This window comes from Natator depressus, chromosome 9 (genome assembly GCF_965152275.1).
Source record: "Natator depressus isolate rNatDep1 chromosome 9, rNatDep2.hap1, whole genome shotgun sequence".
Classification (NCBI taxonomy): Eukaryota; Metazoa; Chordata; order Testudines; family Cheloniidae; genus Natator; species Natator depressus.
In genome coordinates this window covers 84,544,298-84,560,521 of record NC_134242.1, presented here as the reverse complement: position 1 = coordinate 84,560,521, position 16,224 = coordinate 84,544,298, and the positions used below count along the sequence as shown (strand labels likewise).

The 16,224-nt window shown below is 41.4% G+C and overlaps 1 protein-coding gene across 2 annotated transcripts in view; it reads left to right on the top strand.

Moving 5' to 3' along the window:
- Window positions 1–16,224, top strand: part of GAB3 (GRB2 associated binding protein 3) — a 106,080-nt gene that overhangs the window by 40,324 nt on the left and 49,532 nt on the right. The gene's annotated exons all lie outside the window — the stretch shown is intronic.

The window sequence follows — 16,224 nt, the reverse complement described above, 5'->3', positions numbered from 1 at the left end:
TAATAATTGATTTTAAAATCCTGGTTTTGTTCATTTTTAATTGAATTCTAGTTTCCATCCAAATGCAGCTTTACACAAAACAAAAGTTAAAAATTCATCATCTAGTAAATAAGAAATGTGTCATTCACCATTTTCTAACATAATAAAAATAAAAATTAACAATCTGAATAAATGTATATTAGCTATATAATTGCTTAAATAAATGTGTATAGATATTTCCTCTTGGTTAGTAAAAAGAAGTATGAAATTATACCAACTAATGAGAATCAACCTTTCTTTAGGAAAATAACTAAAAAGTACAAATGCAAACCAAGATGAAAATCAATGATTTAAATGAAAGTTTCCTGCTTGCTGATTTAAATCATTAAAATCAGCGAGTTAAATTATTTTGATTTAAATTACTCCACTCCCCTATGACTGTTCCTTTTAAGGCCATGTCTATGTGAACCATGCTGCAGATGTACCGATGCAGCTGCACTACTGCAGCATTTGTGGTGAAGACACTCTGTGAGTCTATGCTGACTGGAGAGAGTTCTCCTGCTGGCATACAAAAACCACCTCTGCGAGCAGCATAAGCTGTGTCGGCGGGAGAAGCTCTCCCAGCGCTGTGCACACAAACGCTTATATCTTTATAACTTATGTCACTCGGGGGGGTTGGTGTGACATTCTGTACTTTGGGGGAAGCATCCCGTATTCCTCATTTTTATATAATTGTGATCTTACACATAAAGCGTGCCTTGTAAGATGTCAGGGGAAAGGTTATGATCTGCTGAAAGTCATTTCTCTTTCCATATATGGATATCATTAATGCATATGAAGTTATGAGAAATGTGTTGTATGGCTGTCACTAAAATATGCTGTAACTTGGGGCATCAGCCAGATATTAGCTCCCGAGAGGCAACAGGAAGGAGAGTAACCAACATCCGGGCGGGGTGTCAAACAACCCATCAACAACCATTGTCCAGCAAAGGAGCTACAATTCAATGACTCACCTGCATGAGGCCACACCAGGGGAATTGCTCAACCTTGCCTGGAGACTCAGCAATGCCCCCAAACATGCCTGGACTTGTGCTCCCCAAGCACATGGGACTGAGAGTATAAAACAGAAGGCAGCGGCCACATGCTTGGCCTTTCTCCTGCCCCTACCTATACGTCAAGCAACGAGGCACTGAGAAGATTTAAGACTGCAGCAGAGGAGACTGGCCCAGATTTCAAAGGTGAAATCTGTGTACGATGAACTGCAATATCCAGTGGGGTGAGAAAAACTGCTTAATTTAGATGTTGCCCAGTCTACTAGGGTTGAGAGTTTAGACTGCGTGCTTATATTTTATTTTATTTTGGTAACTAATGGCTTTTTGCCTATCACTTAATATCACTTAAAATCTATCTTTTGTAGTCAATCAATTTGTTTAACTGTTTATCTTTACCAGTGAGTTTGTATGAAGTGTGTGGCAAAACTGCTCAGGTTTGCAAAGGCTGGTGTATATCCACTTTCCACTGATGAAGTGGTTAACCAATTAATAAATTTGCATTGCCCATCTTGAGCAGTGCAAGATGGTATATTCCTGAGGTACAGTGCTGGGAGCTGGGGAGGATTTGGCTCTGGTGCCTTTCTCTGTGGGATTCATGAGTGGCTCTGGGAGCATTCATGCAATCTAGCTGAGGGTGTGGGGCTCCACATGCTGTTGTGCTGTTGTGCTGAGTGATCACATCACCTGGAGGTGCTTGCTGCTGGTCACTAGCAAGGCATTGTGAGAGACAGTCCAGTCTGGAGAGAGAGACAGCAGTCCCACGGTCCCAGGCTGGACCCCGGGGAACCTGTCACAGTTGGAATATTCACATCCCTGAGTCATAAATTTTGCTGACATAGGCTGTAGTGTAGACCAAGCCTTACACAACAAGAGTTGGGGTGATAGTGGAATCCGTGGCATTGTTGTTGTTAATCTTGTTTGCTTTTCTCTTTTTAAACATCTTGGAAGTACAGCTGATGTGGTATTGACATCTAAAGCTGAGTATTGTCAATCATACTGCTTTGTGGTGTTCCATCCCATCCCAAGTTGTCATTTGTGCATCATCTGTTTAGATTTTAAGCTCTTCACAGCAGGGTCCTTCTCATCAGACAGTTCTCTACTTAAAGGTCCTTCTCTGTGCACCAGTCAGAGTACCTGCCCATATTAGGTGGAGCACTCCGCCAAACACAATTGTTTAGTTGAGACAGGGTGTCTCTGTGAATATTTCCTTCAATTCCACACTGTGTGGGCTTCACAGCCCTCTGAGTTTCTGGCTTAAACTCAAAGCAAAACTACTGCTGAGTTTTACCTGGTTATGTATTGAAACGATTTGAAACCACAAATTTCACACGGTTTTTGGTGCAAAGCCATAAGTGGCCCACGGTTTCTTGGCTGGTTCTTGTGCTTGAATTGAAACCCCCCTAGAAGATGCAGTTTACTTGGTTATAAGTTTTGCTGCAAACATTTCACTTGGCCTTATGTATTCCTTAAATTTCCTTCAATTTTAAGACACGTCATTGGCTCTCTATAAAGCGAACCCACCAAAGTAATTTCATAATTCATTCTTTGAGGTGTTGCATGGTCTTGCTGATCCTTCCTTTGCATAGAAGATCTGCTGTTTGTATGTTCCTGATTATTCTTGCTTTTCCCTTGGTTAACTGTAATACAGCAAAATGTTGGCCCTATTGCAGTCCATGGATATTTTGCTATTGAATTTATTTTCAAATATGTTACCAGCATCTCCCCTCCCAGTCTTGCCTCTAAATTGTATTCTGCTTATCTTTTTTTCACTGCAAGGTCATTGGTGTGTTTCCTATCCTTTAGACTCTATTGAAAGTATCTTGAAGCCATCAGAGTCATACCACAGTCCTCTATATCAGCGGTCTCCAAACTGGGGTGTGCGAGATGATCCCAGGGGGTGTGCAGCAGTAGTAGCACCGCCGGATGGCACTCCGCCGTTTTTTTCCTTCGGCGGCAGCTCTGCATGTCCACGGCTGGTGTTCCCCTCCGGCAGCGCGCCTACGGCAGGTCTTCCAGTCTTCTTCCGGTGGCGGCGCATCTGCGGCAGGTCACTCTGGGGGTTCGCGAGCCAAAAAGTTTGGAGACCACTGCTCTATATGATCATTACCTCAATTATATTCCCATCCATTGGTTGGGTTCCTTAACATTACTATTTAATTTTTATAAACCCACTTCCCTCTGGCTAATATGGCAAATTAGATATATACTATTTTAATTATTTTCATTAGTAATTGATGTTTGCTTTATATTGTGCTCCTTTCCATTCTAGTTGCCGGGTTTAAGCACTTAACAGCCACATGTGAGTGCAGCTCTTCATCTGATCCCTTTTTGTTTGTTGCACACAATATATTTTATTTTTTACACAGTATCCTTCACACACACTCTCAGAAACCACTTCACTGAAGAAGTCATACGCAAAGGAGAAGAGTAGGAGGAATTCAGCGTTCACATCTAAATTTGTATCAAGTGTGGGATGTAAGTTCAAATAAGAAAGAGCTAATAATTGGAGCCCTGTTGTTTCTTTCCACATTGCTCTGAAAAGGAATCTTGTGATAACTCTACGTCCTTACAAAATGTTATTTTCTACGGGTGGCTCTTTACTAAAGTGGCGCATAGATTAAAATTAACCGTGAAAGTAAACAGCTGGGTGATATTTGCTTTTGCCTTTTTTTTGTTTTGTTTTTTCCATCTGCCCAGAAATGGGTAGCCTGCAAATGTTTCTCTGTGGTTTAAACAAATAAGTCATGAGGCCTAAAAAAGGAAAGCAGCCTGTGCTTTCTGTGTACAACCTTTCCTTTCAGATAAATCTCTTGTGCCTGTGTGGTTGGGGATTGGTTTTTACCTTAAAAAAAAAAAAAAAAATTCTATGGGTGTCGATTAGGGTGGGGGGAGAAGTTTTTGTAGTTGTGTTGTTGTTTTTGCCGGAAAGAGAGCTGCTAATATCAATTGTATGAAAATGAGTTAGGGCTCTGGAAGTGAGACAATAAGAAAAGTGCCTATTTCACTATAAAACATAAATCATTTGTTATTCAAAGCACCATCGGGGGGGCTTTGTTCTTTAAAGGGACACTATCAACCTAAAATCTAGTTCATTTTCGAAAACTGAAGTGAGGGTAGTTTCAGGTACTTTGACCGTCCCTGAATTCCCCTGCCAATCTTGGTTTTACAAACACATTTCCTATTGTTTTTTTTTTTTTAATGCTGTTCTCACCCCTGTTGCTGTGTGATACATCCAAACAAACAGGGGAAATTGACTATGCAGGGGAAGCAGGGCAATGGGCTTTGCGTAAAGTTTTGTCCCATACACTAAGCAAACAAACTCAAAAAGAGAGAAAAATGATCTTTCACTCGTTTCATTCGGTTACCACCAGTGGGGTTGTTACAGGTAACGATTATTTACAACAGAATTTCAGACAGAAGTGGCAATGTTCCTTTAAGGGCCATTTTTACAAGTTGCTGAGCAGCACACTGTTGAGTGACCAACGCCTTCTTTGCTAGCCCCTCTGGCCAAGACTTTCCAATGAGTGTCTTAAGTTACTCTCCTAAGTAGAAAGAAAAGGAGTACTCGTGGCACCTTAGAGACTCAGGAGAGCTAGTCAGAGAATCTGTCAGGGGACAGCCTGAAGTTCTGGGGGAGGAGCCTTTAGACGCCCACCTGCCACCCTGAAGTTTCCTAACCTAATAAGCGCAGCTGACCTTGATAGACGTTGTCTGATTGTTTGCGCTACCTGGTTGGCTGTGGGAGTCAACAGGTTGATACTTAAGCTCAGTAGCAGCAGCTGCCATCCACCGGCTGCTCAGTGTGCTCCTTGCCTGCAGCTGTGCGTGGTCCTGTTCCTGGCTCCTGCTCCAGCCACTCCCTGCCCCTGTCCCAGCATCCTGCTCCCTCCTGGCTTCTGACTTCCTGCTCTGACCCTCAGCTATGCCTCCTGACTTTGACTCTGGTTAATGCTTTGGCTTCTGGATCTTGGCTCCGCCTTCTGACTAGGACTTCAGCTTAGGCTTTGCTTTCTGATCCCGGCTCTGGATTTGCTCCAGGACCCTGTCTGGCTGGATTCAGCTCTGTTCAGGCGCACTGTTGCTCCAGCCATTAGGCAAGACCACCCATGACTCAGTCACTGACAGAAACTTTGAGAGAACTATGTTTCTTCGGAATATGCAGTTCTTTTGAAATCAAAGTTCCTTGCAAGACTGGGTCAATTTCACTGGAATTTCATTTTGGAACAAACCCAGGAAAAACATTTTTTGACACTATCAAATGAATTTTTGAAATGATTTTGTGTGTGTGTGTGTGTGTGTGTGTGTGTGTGTGTTTTTTTTGTTTTGAAACATTTTTATTTTGTATTTTATTGCGAATCTCAAAATCCTTTGTAAAATGGAATTTCCATCTGGTAGTGATAGCTCTAGTCCAAAGGCTCTAGGCAGCTTTTACATTGATGTTTTTCAGCGCAAATCAGAAGGAAAATGCAACTTCATTATATTTTCCTCTTATCCTCCAAACCTTTGAGGCCCCAATTGCTAAATTGAATTGAATTTATCATGTTGGTGAAATGGAAGGTTTCACAGGATTAGCTCGACTCCATTTGGGACTGTCACTGCTCCATGCCCCACTACAAGAGTTCTGTGTCCCTAGCTGGGAGTATTCTCTTGTGCCTTATTAATGGATCACAACAATCTCTCTCCTCTGTATAACCATCCATTTTATTTTTTGTAGAGATATACTTCAGAATTGATTCTGCAAGGAACAACTATAGCAATGTGTAATGCAGCAAAAAGATCACTGAGTAGTTAGGTCAGTATTTTACAGTAGTTGGAATTGTTCCTTCATAAGCTTAATTTCTTAATTAGTTCTGACTTATAATATGTAGTCTTATTGTATAATATGTATTAGTCTTATTTTAGGAGATGGTGGGCACCCACAACTCCATTTGAACCAGAGGAGCTGCAGCGCTCAGCACCTCTGGAAATCAGGCTGGTAATTTATATTTTGTAGGAATTCTAATCAGCAGAATTTTGTTCTGCTGCTGTGATTATTATTATGGTTCCCATGTCACTATAGCCTGTGACTTGCATATCTGGGAAGTATTTGGCTCCTGAGCTGCTTTCTTTGTCATACCATAAATCAAACCCCCACCCGCAAAAAATTCAAAAACATTTTAACTGTGACCCCTTTTAGGGAGAAGAATTGTAGAAATCTATTGGCATAAAGCAGAAAGACGAGTCAAAATCACACGTTTTGGTTTGAAATGTCAGTGAATGTTTTGGAATCAAAAATCAACTTTCCTGTACAGTGGCTCCCCCTGGAAGAGCTCCCTTCCTGGAATCCAGGGATCTGTTTATTTTTGCAACTGATTATGCACTGACTTCTTATGACATCTACAGATGGTGTGTGGAAGACTGTATGACTCAAGGGAGACTGGAAACTGGATAGAAATTTTCACAGGACTTAAGAAACTGAAAGCCAACACACATAGTATCCAGAATATGCAGAAACGTGTGTGAGAAGGAGACAGCTATCAATACATAACACACATACAGTCCACAATACAAAAAATGCCCGCTCCTGCTCTCATTGAGGAATGGCCATTAACTTCAGTAGTAGCTGGACTGGGCCTATGCCTTACCTAATAGGGAAATACCAGTATTCTCATGTTCCTTAACTCTGGTAAGCATCTTCCAGGTAGCTGGTAAATGTATAGCATTGTCATCTAGGCTTAAATTCACTCTCCTCTCGTTTACATCATGATAGGCAAAAAAATTAGAGTTCTTCAGATCTTGTTTTTCTCCTGACCCAGAGTCAGTCCACTAGTGTTTGTTGTTGTCACTTCTATAGTTACACTGGAAGTACTAAATATTTTGGCTGCCCAATGCCAGAAATAACTAGCGGGAATAAAGTTAATAATGTGATGGCTGAGGGCATGAGTCATAGTCCTGGTGGCCTTTGAGACAGAAGAGAGATTGCGTGGGGTAGGAGTGACGAGAGCCTTCCCCTTGGACATTTGGTCTCCAGTTTGAAATGTGTATCGTAGGCTACATCCCAAGGTCCTTAGAGGGCAAACATACCCCTACGTCCATACACACAGGGTACTCTTCCTTCCCCTGATGCCTTTCGATGCATGTGGATCCCAAGACATACTCTGGGGCTGGATCCATGACTTGTCCTGTGGATGGGTAAACCCCATTCCAACCCTCACTGGAGCATCTAGGGAGAAATCTCTGTGAAGAGACCTTCACAGACATTTTCCTTCCTGGTGGTGTCTACTTCCCACAGGAGCAGTTGATTGGGCCCATCATTTTTAGACAACCCTTTCGAACTCCCACTCAAGTCTTGAATAAGGACATGAGGCTTTAGTTCAGTATATATAAGTCACTCACACATGCATTTCCATCTGGTGCATGTTTTCCCCTAGAATTTACTTCAGAGGATTTTCTCTTTTGCCTTAGTAGTGCTCGATCATGTTTACTGTAACCAGTGTGAGTTAGGCTCATTCATTCAGAAAGAAAACCTTCCTATCCTATCTCTACGTTAAGAACTGTTAAATATGAGCAATTCAGTTTCTTGGACCCAAATCCTAAGATCCTTAGGACATTCTCACTCAATCTTTACTCAAACACTCAGGCGTCAAACAATGAAAACAGAGCAAAGAACTCAAATAGTGGCCCAGGCACATTAATGTCCCAATTCCAGCAGGTATATAAGCACATGTTGAACTTTAAACACATAACTATTGCCAGTGAAGATTGACTACTCATGTGCTTAATGTTAAGCATATGCTTAAGTACTGTCTGAGATTGAAGTCTACATTTTGATGACAAATGTACTGGCTAAATGGTTTCTTTGGTACTCACAGAAAACTGCCTTCAACCAAAGAGGAATCGTTTCTCTTCAGATTTCTATCTGGGTGGTTGAATCCTGAATTTATTCCCTTTAGCTTTAAAGATCATACTTTTTAAATAGCATGAACTCTATTGAGATTTAAGGATCAAAAGACTCATGTTTGTTTTTTATTCTGTACTTAAAACAACCCTTTTCTCACATCGCTTTTTCTGTGATTCAGCTAGCAAAATTGGTCACAGTGAACTTCACACTTCCTCTTGTAGGTTCTGACATGCTCTTTGTGTGGTGCATTCTATACATTTTGCAGATTGTGTTTGAGTTTTGTTGTTGTCAACGTGAAGCTACAGGTACCACAGCACAACATGCTTGATTAGCATAGCTTCCCGTTCTGTGGCCAGAGTTGGAATTAGATCAAATTACAAAAGCAAATAATTGTTGAATTATTGGTACTAATGGCCTCCATTTTCAAAAGTGACTGGTGATTTTGGGTGACTACTTGGTTTTGCGTGCTCAGCTTGAGACACCTTAATGGGCCTGATTTTGTCTGAAAACTAGAAGCCCCCAAAATCATTAGTCAATTCTGAAAATGTAGGCGGTTATTTCTAAACATGCAGTTGCACCAAAAGGAAATCTACCCAGAAAACATTCGTGTGTGTGTGTATGCGCGTGTCTGTGTCTGCGTGTGTGTGTAAATCTGGAAGGGGAAAAGAGAAAGGATGCAACTCATTTTATTTTTATTTTTTTCTAACCTATTACAGTGAATTTTTTTCTTATTTTTGTTTTAATCTGCTCAGAAAGACTGATGTATGCAAAAGATTTTTGTGGTTTTAAGTAAGTAGGCTTGCAGTGTAAAAATCTTTGCATGAAGATTCACTTGGCTTCTTTTACCACAACTTATTCTTTTAAAAATTGCAAATACATGTGACATATACATGCTGTTTTCATCCACTGGAGACAGGGTGGGCATAGGAGGAAGCAGTGTTGCATTATTAGAACTGTACACCATACAATACTGTTTGGAACAAACCTGCATTTGAAAGGGATGGCACTTGGTGAAGAGTGTGTTGGAACCATATTGTTTCCTGTGTACCCTATTCCAAACTTCAGTGAAAGCCCCAATAACCGTTTCAGATGTATTTTTGATGATTATCTTTTGCCCTGGTGACTTCAGTGGGGTTGCTCACAGTGCATATTAGGCACCTGACCAAATCTTTGCAAGACTGGACTTTTGTGCAATGCTAAGGCTTTAATCCATTTTATTCTGGTAGCAAAAAAGGTCCAGTTTGTTTTGAAACTGCAATGCTATATGAGTGACAGTCTTGGGATAGTCTATAATTTTGTTATTTAACGTAAGCTTGGTATGGGTATTTTACTGCTGTGAACATCTGATCCAGCAAAAATCTTTGTGGTGATGTATATTTGTATACGGGGTGGCTATCTGCTCTGTATCCAACCTCTAGACTGTTGTTCGCACAGGGCTTTGAGATCCCCTTGAAAAGAAGTGTAAAAGGACAGTGTTACTTTCTGCTGCTGAAACAGAATTTGCTCAATGAGTCATGAGACTATCACAATGATGAAGAAGAATCACACAAAAACGTCACAATGTGACATGTGCATATATCCCCAGTCCATTGTGTTGTTTTTAGTGCATCCAGGAGCTTTGGATGCAAAAACAGGGAAAATCCTGACTTCTTGTGTCAAGGAGCAAAACTCTACAGATATATTGTTAAATTCAGAGGCAAATCTGACTAAGGGTCTGTCTATACTGAGGATATCAGAATCAGTCAGTCTGCAGGGTGAGTCACTGAGGAAAATGCCAGCACATATGACTTGCACCCAGTCATTTGCCTGCTGATCAGGACAGTATTAGAAACTAATTTGTCTGACACAATACAGCCTAAGACTTTGCTTTAAAAGCCATTATTTAAAATATGTGCTCCCTCACTTCACGAGGGGCTCCCAGCAACTCTGCCTGCCAACAGGTGAGCATCCAGAATTTGGTCCCCCACTTGGTTCCTCATTCACTGTGCCAGCAAATGGCTGAGAGTATCAGAGATGATGCTTTAAAAAAAAACCAAACCAAAACCGTGATAACTGTCCAGCTAAGCAGCTGTTAGGTAAAAACTGTTCCCTGGGCTCCAGAGGGAGCATGGTCTGGTTTCCCAGGCTGGAATATGTGACTGTGGCACTAATCTCCCTATGAGAGGGACAGGAACTCTTGCTAATAACACTTAGCACTTGTAGTGCAATGCTTATGACGGTACACTCCTTGGGGCAGTGCCTGTTGTGTTTGTACAGAGCCTAGCACAATGGGGTTCTGGGCCATGCCTGGCCACTATGGTAATACAAATAATAACAATGGTACATGGCTCTTTGCACTTTCAAAGTGTTGTTCAGATACTAATCGTCCCCCGTCAGGTAAATATGAGGAGCCCTATTTTACAGAGGTAACAATTGGGCACAGAGAGCTCAAGTGACTTTCTCCAGGCCACACAGGGAGTCAGCGTCAGAGCTAGAATGACAACAAAGGAGTCGCTGACTCCCAGACCCATACCCAGATCTCTTCTGCTTGAGAGTTGTGCAGGAGGAATCTCCAGTGTGTGGGACAAATCTGAGAAATAATAAAGGCCCCACTGTAAAATGTTTGATGCAGATAGAGCAACCCTGCCTCCCCTGATCCTCAGCTTCTATCTGGCGTCAGTGCCTTGTTCTGACCGTAGTTGGGAACAAGGGAGAGCTGGTGTGGGCGGTGATACAACAATTATATGCTCCTAGAATCCCAAAGGATCGATTTTCCCTTTCTCATTCTCACACACGCACGCATGCCCAAACACATGCCCCTCACTGCTCCAAAAAGGATGTTGAAGTGAGCCTCGGAGGAATAGCTATAAAGAATACAGGCAAGAGGTCAGTTTTAAGAGTTGTCAGTAGTTCTGCATTACTGGCTCAATGGCAGTGCAAAGCATTGCTGCCCTAACATGGCAGGGTGGGGTAACTGAGCCCTTGTACAATTCTATCAGCTCACTTTTCTCTTAATACACTTGTGGCCTCTTCAGGATCTTTTATATCTTTCTCCAGTTAGTCACACAGCGACGGCTTTCTCCTTTCCTAAGCAGGCCCGACAGACATAGCTATCTAGCCAGTCAGACTAGCCCTCTCCAGCACAATCACAGGAAGTTATTCCAAGCCTCAGACAAATCCCATTTCTATCTCTGGAAGAGTAAAAGGTCAAAAAACACCAGGCTGCAGCTTTGCCAGCAATATCAGCCCTAGCAGTTGCAGCAGCAACTGCAGGGCAGAACAGAGGGGAGCGTGTAGCAAGCAATCATGTCCTGGTGACTGCCAGCCTTCTGCTCACTCTCATCCTGACATGCCTGGACTCCAGTTCCCAGTGGGTCACAAGCTCCCAAAGGAAGTGAAGGTGAGTGGGGGCTCAGAATGGACTATGGAAGCTGAGTCAGTCAGCCCTGGGAGAGTGAAGAAGAAAATATAACAGCCAAATTACCAAAGCAGATCTCTTCAAGCTCCATGAGGCCCATTGTCCCTCAGGACTCTAATATTTTCTTGCCTAGCAAATTAATATTGGCTCTTAGCCACATCCCCATCCTCTCAGCGCAATATGTAGTCTAGTTCTCTTAAGATGACTCCTGCTTAGTTTTTACCTTTCAGTCCCTGCCTGCTAGCCAAGCCATTCTGCATAAGGAAAGCCTCCTATTGCAATGCGGTTTCTAAAGCTCCTTGGATTCCTTGTCCTGTAGGATTTCTTTAATGGGATGACATTCTGGTGGCATTACATTCAAACTACCCCCAATCCCTTAGTATCCATCAACATCACATCACATTATTTTTTTTAAATGTCCTCACAATCCAGATGAAGATGCAGGTTTCAATAAACTGTCATGCCAGAAAAATCTAATACAGTTTAAGTAGCTGCCTTCTCCCTACTTTTGCTCTGTGTGAGTTGGGGTTGCTCCACCCACCGGAAAGACTGAGGATCTGATTTTGAAAAGCAGCCATGTTTCTGTGGTCACAATTGTGCTCTGATGGAAAGGGAGGGTTGGGAGGGATATTAAGACCCTTAAGCACTGACGTTGGAGCTGGACAGAGCTGTATAGCAGGAAGACTGAAGCCATCACAGTAACTTCTGGTGCCTTACTCCCCTCGGCAGGAGTCTCCTTTCTGCATAGAGCTCTTCCTAACCTTGATGAGCCTTGAACCCCCTTGGGAATGGGCTTCACTGCCTGACCCAATAAAAGGAAAAAGTCTTCCGGTGCTTCTGAAGAACCCAGTCATCTCTCCACATGCTCACTGACTCCTGTATTCTGCTCCCTCTTTTTTTCCTTCTTGAGCCAGCTTTCCTGTTCCACCCACTCCCGTCCTTCATGAAGTGGCATTGATGCTTTCCTAGGCTGGGGCTTTAAGTGTTTCCCTTCATATTTCAGTTTGGCCCTAACCCTCTCATTAACTTTCCCTTTGAGTAAGACACTCAAGGTAACGCCGGTTTAGACATACTTCTAGGACATCCGTGTCACCAACAAAAGCAGATGCTTTCTGCAAAAAAATAAACCCAGTTTTCTGTCTGTAAACAGCTTTGACAGGTAGCTGGTGATGGCTGCCTTATTCTCTGCCTGCTCCCAGCCCTGCGTATAGGTTAGAGCAGCTTCCAAGCTTGCCCCATCCTACTCCCTGTGCCAGAAGATGCATAGTAGTCAGATTTTCCAGCATCACACCAGCTGAGGTCTCCCCAGCACGAGGGGTAACTTCAGATAGGGGTTTCAGATTAGTCTCTGCTCCCTGTACACAGCTTGTGCAACACAATGGGGACAGAGCAGGTCAGAAAATCAGCCCCCATATCAACACCCCACTTAAAAAACACCTCTGAAAAACACTGAACTGTCTGTTATATTTTTTGTACAGTGCCTAGCACAATGGTGCCCTGGCGTCGACACGCCACACCAATACAAATAATAAATGCTATTAAAAGCCCCAGTCCACCAAATGTTCAGCATTGCTCTCTATTTCTGTCCCCAGGTGATCACCATTGCTCTATCCCTAGTCAGGTGCACGCACAGGATCAGTGGGAGATAGGTGGCTGGGATCAAGCCAACCAGAAGGCACATGCAAAGCCACCAGAAAATGCTTAGCCAACTGGGATTTGAGGCTTTACAGTTAGTCTGTGACTTTAGTCACTGGTGTACTTCAGAAAGTGAAAACCATGGCACTGTGGGACTTCAGTGAAAGAAGGGACGGGGAAGGGACGGAGACGAGACGAAGGAGTAGATCGTGAGAGAGACGTTACAGAAAAGCAGAAATAAGTGCTGCAGTTCTGAAAATGATTGTGGAAAAACCCTGTTGGTTTGTTATCAGCACTTTTGTAAAGGTGAACTCAAGTAACCATTCCACAAACACACATTTTTATCATCGACGCTGATTACTGAGAAAAGATTAAGACCCCGATCCAAAACGGGTGTAAAATCAGCATAGCTCCATTGACTTTAAGTGGAATTATGCCAGTTTATACCAGTTGAGAATTTTGCCCTGTTTCAAATATTAGCATTGTGACAGTTTGTGGAATGATGTAAAGGGACCTGTTACTCCTCTCCCACATTACATATATTTAAGGTATCGCTGAGCACATTTAATTGCCCATTGTTCCCAACAGATCAAGCTATAGTCTCTGAACTTTTCTTTCCAAAGCATTTTCCCCCCCAAATTGTTTTATTAATTGTAGAGTTTTACATGGAGTTTTACTTCTGCTACATTGGCAAAAGTGCGAACAAGTTGCATAAGGTAACGCCAAAGAGAAAGCACCTGTTTGGGAATACAGTTCTGTCTGCCTGCAGTTTAGGAAATTGCATTTTTGCTGTGCCTAGAAGAGTCGGACCATGAAGGGAAGAATTGAGAATTCCAAGGAAATAGATTGAGGGACACGTTAGCTCACAATAGTATTGTGATAGGAGCGTAACGTTGTATAAATCAGAAATATAAAGGGAAATGTATAATTCACAGTTCTAGGAAGGTTCAGTGTGCAATGTGCCAATTTTAATTATTTTCCATGTCTGAGCCATTATATTCTGATGGTGAGGAAATGATTTAATAGTTTTGAGCACTGTGATTTCATCGTTTGGTTAAGCAAGGGAAGTTTGAGAGTAATGTAATTTAAAACAAACAACAAATACACCCTAGTTAGTATTTGATTTAGTCTTATGACATTCCGTTACCTTAGATAAGTCACAGTCCATAAATTAAAAGCAACATTATGCAAAGTATGCAAGTCAGTGACACATTGTCTAACTAAAAGACGTAATGCACATCAATATTAGCAGACAATATTAAAAAGACTTAACCTGTATGTGAACCTCGTGTGTGAGTGAAGAGCTCAGTCCTCTCTGATCCATTCCAAAGCCCTCTGATGGCAACAAAAAGACTCCCATTGACTTCCATGGGCTTTGGATCAGGCCCTAAGTTCCAATTCCAATTTACTTTTTTAACATGTGTGCTAGTATAGGGTAGGTAGAGGGTGAAATTGATACGCTGAGAAACAAAGCACTTGTCTGTGGAATTTCACATCCAGTGTTCCCTCTCCACACCAGAGCGTGGAACTTCACACAGGCTTATCTCATGAGCATGAGAAGTTTAAGTAATAAATGCTTAGATGCTTGAGCCGACTTTACCCATGTGCAGAATACAACTAGAAATGGTAGCTAGATTTCAAAGGAAAGTAGTTTTTTTCATATAGGGAATGAAAATATGAATTTTTAAACCTGTATTTCCACTCAAAATGCTGCTTGTTTGCAAGAGCCAGATAATGCAGAAAAAGAAAAAAAGAAAAGGAATAAAAAACCACACAACCAACAACTCACAAGGAATTCTTAAAAATAAGTTAATTACATACAGTCAAAAGTGGCATATAGAGTTTTGTTGTTATTTTGTATTAGATTTATGTACTTTGAAATTAAAAAGGCAGACACATGTTGATGCGTTATCCTAGACAGCCCTATGAATGATCAGCATGTTTCCACAAACTAAATAAGGTCAAAAAGTAATTCTAAAAAGAAAAAGTCCAGAAATCCAGCTCCTATGAAATGTAAAATCAGGGAAGAATAATTGAGTAGCTTTTAAAGAAGAGAAAAAATAAGTTCTTAGAACTAAACTATACTTAATCAGATACAGAAAGGAAGTAAAAATCCAGTTAAAAACAACAGAGATGAGAATAAAACAGCTTTTTTAATTCCTTAGGGTAACTCTGTAATTATCCTAGTAGTGTGCTCTAAATTAAGTAGTCTCGTGTATATCAATTCAGAGGTTCCTATTGTTATTGCTTGATCGTCAGTGTTTTTCAAATAACGCCAATATACAAAATACAGATGGGCCCAACAATGGAGTTCAGATCCAAATCCAAACTCTGTTAACTGTTGTGCAGTGTTCAGGCCCATCCTGGGTGAGTGGATGGGGTAGTGGTGTATGTCTGTGGAATGTATTATACATACCAGTAATATACATGTATGTGCAATCTGAGCAAATAATTTATTCAACAAATGTCACCACTTTGTCTTGTTTGTTTTTGTTTGAGGATTGCCTGCAAGCAGCTAAGTATTTTCTTGGGTGAGTTCATGCTTAGAATTATTGACTGAATAATTCTGGCAAATAGGTCTTGATCTGTAAGTTGTTCAAATGTCAGTTTTTTGTAAGTATTCAATTATTGAAATTTGAGCTATGATGATTAGTTTTGATTGGATGCACAAATCACATGGTGTGTTTCTGTTCACTGATTGGATCAGCATGAATAGTAGAATCAAGTTTCCAGGGCAAATACTCATATTTACAAATTTAAAATGTGTTAATTATTTATTTATCACTTTTGCCCTGGTGGTGCCCACAATGTGCCAGGCACTGTCCACACATAAATGAAAACCTACTGCCTTTCCAGATAGCTCATTATATCTTTTTCCAGTATTGGCTTAAATGTTGCTATTTCTACAACCCCTTTATCAGTAAACTTGTGGGCTAGAATCTTCAGAGAATGGGGAATAAATTCAGCTGACAGGAATTCATATGAAAATTAAAACAAATACTTTGGGAAAATAGCATGCAGTGTTATGTGTATGCATACCGCTCTTCTGTATGTTATAGACTGGTGTATCGACATCATCCAGAGCTATTTATAAAGCTATAGACAGATACAGACAATATAGCTGAATAACAACAGGGGTGTGCAAGCCAGTTCAGATGGGAAAGCAATCATTTCCCAAAACTTGAACTGAGGCCAAGATGCAAATATTTGTAGATTAAACACAAGAACCACTCCTGGTCCAATTAATGCCTTAGTCCACAAGTGACCCCATTGAAATCTAC